At 46.5% G+C, this 4347-nt stretch overlaps 1 protein-coding gene across 2 annotated transcripts in view; it reads left to right on the forward strand.

Moving 5' to 3' along the window:
* Positions 1-3765: 3765 nt before the first annotated feature.
* Positions 3766-4347, forward strand: part of LOC107755658 (fermitin family homolog 3-like) — a 9227-nt gene continuing 8645 nt past the window's right edge. For both annotated transcript variants that reach the window (XM_016572549.1, XM_016572548.1), the window contains exon 1: positions 3766-3876. The gene's annotated coding sequence lies outside the window, so the exon portion shown is untranslated. The remainder of the gene's footprint in view (positions 3877-4347) is intronic.

A 4347-nucleotide genomic window follows, 5' to 3' on the forward strand; every position in this document is an offset into this window, starting at 1 on the left:
GCCAGCACAGCCAAGGGGAAAACCTTCCTTTGCAGCAGCGGCGGCTAGACACAGACCGGCGAACCCTCAGGGAGGAAAGAAACGCTGGGCAACCTAACCCGTCCTCATGTTCTGGACGAGGGGACGAGCAACAGCACTCGTGGAGTATCTGTTGTTATCCTCCCTCAAAAAGAGTGGTTATTTTCTCCCCCTCCCGCCAAAAGAAGGCATTGGACTTGGGAACTGTTCAAGGAAATGTCAAAAAGTTCTCTTTTGACCAGTTCAGGTGTGGAGTTGGCAACAGTTCCCCCAGTGCCCCACAAAGAAGTTCTCCCACGGAGTTGCCGGAAAGGGCAGAGGGCAGTTCACAAGAAAATATGTGTGGTGTGAAAATAAATAAAAAATCCCTGTGCATCCAGGCAGTGGGTCGAGGGCACAGCAAGGTTTGAAAATAAAAACACACACAAAACTAAAATTACTCAATTCAGAGCTGCAATCCCCAGCTCCCCCGCTAGATGGTCGCTGCTCACGCAGAGAGCTGGTGCGCAGGTGCAGTACACCCCTGGGTTTTATCTACGATACTGAAGGGTTATCATCTGCAGTTTGCTGTAAAACCACCAGTGTTCAACAGTGTGTTGATGTCAGCCACAGAAGGGGAGTCCGCTCAAGTTTTAGAGGAAGAAATAGCCGCTTTAATAAGGAAAAGAGCCATTCGAATTCTGCCGGCGGAGGACAGCCAGCACGGCTTTTACTCCTGGTACTTTGTAATTCCCAAGAGAGGGAGAGGTCTCCGTCCCATTCTGGATTTGCGGAACCTCAACAAACACCTCAGAAAATACAAGTTCAAAATTCCCACATCCAAAGCGCTGTCACGTTTTATTCGCGAGAAAGACTGGTTCAACTCAGTCGATCTGGAAGACGCTTATTTCCATATAGACATCTACCCGGCACACAGGAAATTCCTCAGGTTTGCCTATCAGGGCACAGCCTACGAGTTTATGATTGTTCCGTTCGAGCTCTCATTAGCTCCAAGAACAGTCAGCAAGTGTATAGAAGTGGCTCTATCACCGCTGAGAACAGCGGGTCTCAGAGTTTCAGCTTATTTGGACGATCTACTTCTCTGCCCTCTGTCACGGCAGCAAGCGGAGACAGACACGAAGATGCTTGTGTCTCAATTGGAGAGCTTCGACTTCAAGATAAATGAGACAAAAAGCTGCCTGGTGCCCACGCAGGAGATAGTCTATCTAGGCCTCTGACTGAACTCAGATCGGTATCAAGCGTTTCTGTCAGAGGAGCGCATCAGGTCAATTCGCAGCTGTCTTATCCCTTTTTCAAAAAGGGAACAAAGTCCCATTCAGACTGTTAATGCCTTCTGGGGCTAATGGCTTCAACAGTCTCAGTTATTCCTTTGGGACTGTTGCGAATGAGAGAGTTTCACAATTGGACAGCAGCACAACACTTATGTCCAAAACGCCACCTCAACCGCAGAGTGATGGTGTCACCACTTTGCATGCGTGCTCTCCGTTATTGGAGAAACCGCTCGTTCCTCGAATCAGGGACTCCGCTGGGTGTAGTTTCCATGAGGAAGGTGGTAACGACGGACGCGGCACTTTCAGGTTGGGGTGCAGTGTGCGAGGGCAGAATAGCGAAAGGGAAATGGCCCGTCTCGCTGCAGAGCGCGCACATAAATTACCTAGAACTGTTAACAGTGTTTCTAGCTTTGAAACATTTTGTGCAGTTTCTGTGGAACCACCATGTTTTGATCAGTTCAGACAACACGACCACGGTGGCATATATAAATCACCAAGGGGGTACACGCTCCCCTCAGCTTCACAGTCTGGCACAGAAACTGATTGTGTGGGGCAGGAAACATTTTCATTCATTACGGGCAACGCACGTCCCGGGAATAATGAATGCGGGGGCGGATCTCCTGTCCAGGGGCAATCCTCAGTATGGAGAATGGACACTCCTCCCTCAGGTAGTGGGCCAGTTGTGGAAGAGATTCGGCCGCTCTGCCGTAGATCTCTTCTCATCGCACGAAAACACTCACTACCCTCTGTTCTTCTCGCTAGCGAGAGATGGTGCGCCTATGGGTGTGGATGCCCTGGCGCACCAGTGGCCAAACGTACTGCTTTACGCGTTTCCTCCGCTAAGTCTGATCGTACCAACTCTAAGAAGGGTAAAGGAGTGCGGTCACTCAGTCATATTGATTGCCCCGAACTGGCCGGGGAAATTGTGGCTGACAGAGATAATGCAGCTCCTATGCGACCAGCCCTGGCCTCTCCCGATTCGCTGAGACCTCCTCTCACAAGCGCGCGGGGAGATTTTTCACCCCGCCCCGGACAAAGTTGCTCTTTGGGCTCGGCCCGTGAGAGGTTCAACTTAAATGCTACTTCGTTGCCTCCGAGGGTGATCGAGACAATTCAGAACGTGAGGGCTGCCTTGACGCGCTCTGCTTACGATAGGAAATGGAATGTTTTCGAGCAATTGTGCGCGCATAAGCTCATTGTTCCGTTTCTCTGCTCTATCGCAGATGTGTTCTTCAGGAACTTTTGGATAAAGGCAGAGCTTTTTCTACCGTTAAGGTGTATCTCGCGGCGATTTCTGCGTGTCCGGTGGGGATTGACAATAACACTATGGGTCGATGCCCGCTGGTATGCAGGTTTATGAGGGCTGCACTGCGTTTGAACAGGGTGTCAAAACCACTGATTCCGCCGTGGGCTCTGTCTGTGGTCCCTGTGATCTCGTACACCTTTTGAACCTATAGACAGCAGCGATCTGAAGCTCCTTTCGCTAAAGACCGCATTATTACTGGCTCTTTCATCTGCTAAGCGGGTTAGTGAACTTCATGCTTTGTCGGTTCATAACTCCTGTATGCAGTTCGCTATGGATTACTCGAGAGTGTCTCTCAAAACTAATCCAGCGTCCGTGCCTAAAGTGAGCGAGTCAGCTCTAGCATGTAATCAAGTGGATTTATTGGCTTTTCATCCGCCGCCCTTTTCGTCACCAGAAGAAGAGCGGCTTCACTGTTTGTACCCTGTCCGTGCGTTGCGTTTCTATGTAAACGCAACGTTGGTTGACATGCCTGTTTCGGACAGCATATCTGCAATACAGGAGTTGTCTATATCCCATAGTGAGATACCGAACAAATGTTTGAAAGAGAACTAATGTTAGGGGAACGTTCTGTGTTTGCTGGGAGGTTGTTGTAACTAACGAAGAAAAAAAGAAAAAAGCATGGATCATAAATTCATGGCAAACCTACGGGAATCCCTGGGCGCAGAGCTGAGACATAAGAGAAACGATGTTCTTTCGCAAGATGCATGAAGTTACATGAAGATAAATTTTTAACCACTAGAGGGCCAACAGTTATTTTGTAGCTTTAAAGTTTTTTCTTTATTTTTTTCTTTATTTTTTTTTTCTGGCCCTTATTTGTCATTCTAAACAACTGATACAACAATGGTAATGGATTTTGATCACCTTTGGAGAAAAAAAGCAAAAAGCCATTATGGTGGTGGTGCAAAATCTCCCCAGCAGGCAGCACTGTTAGTTACCTGTATAACTGGTGATGTATAAGTGCAGTAATATCAAATGAATATAAGTATAAGTCAAATGAATTAAACTATATTGAGGCAGCAGAAGTCTTCTAGATGGCTTTGTTTCATTTTAAAAGAGCATCTCTGTCACAGGAAGAGGAAGAGAAACCTATTTACGGTCAGCTGAAGCCTTAAGAAATCAGTCTGAAAAAGAGAAGAGCCATTGACTCGCACAGACAGAGAAAGACAGAAAGAGAAGAGGGAGGAAGTGACACGTTCTTGAGAGAGACAGATAGAAAGTGCTGGAGACCAAGGGCGTAGTCTGCACATCGCTTAACATTTTTTGGAACCACAACCATACGAGGTAAGAAACAGAGAGAGAAAAGAAAAGAAACACGAAAGAAAAGAAGGGTGGGATGTTCTGTCTGAAGGTGTAGAAATGAGTAGAAATGAGAGGGACACGCGCACGGGCTTCAGGCCTAGACAGCGCACCGCAGAGACACTAGCTTTGTTCTGTCATCATGATTTCTGGAGTTTACTTTATAATATCCCTGGTGCACTGCTGCATGTGAATGAACATTTATTTGTAGATCTGTGGGTAGAGTTAAAGGAAAGCTAAGGTCTCTGATCACATTAAACCCACACAGCATGTTTATTTCTTTCTTTTTCTGAACACTTGAATTAATGTTTTTGACAATTATGTATAATTTTATATAATGTAAAGTTGACTTTTTATTTAACGTAAATTATTTATTTATTTTACACAGAATAAAACAATCAAGCAAATTTTAGAGAAGAACAGAAGTGCTGGGAAAGTAAAAAATGGGGGGGGGGG

This window comes from Sinocyclocheilus rhinocerous, unplaced genomic scaffold (genome assembly GCF_001515625.1).
Source record: "Sinocyclocheilus rhinocerous isolate Xijiao unplaced genomic scaffold, SAMN03320098_v1.1 scaffold141, whole genome shotgun sequence".
NCBI lineage: Eukaryota > Metazoa > Chordata > Actinopteri > Cypriniformes > Cyprinidae > Sinocyclocheilus > Sinocyclocheilus rhinocerous.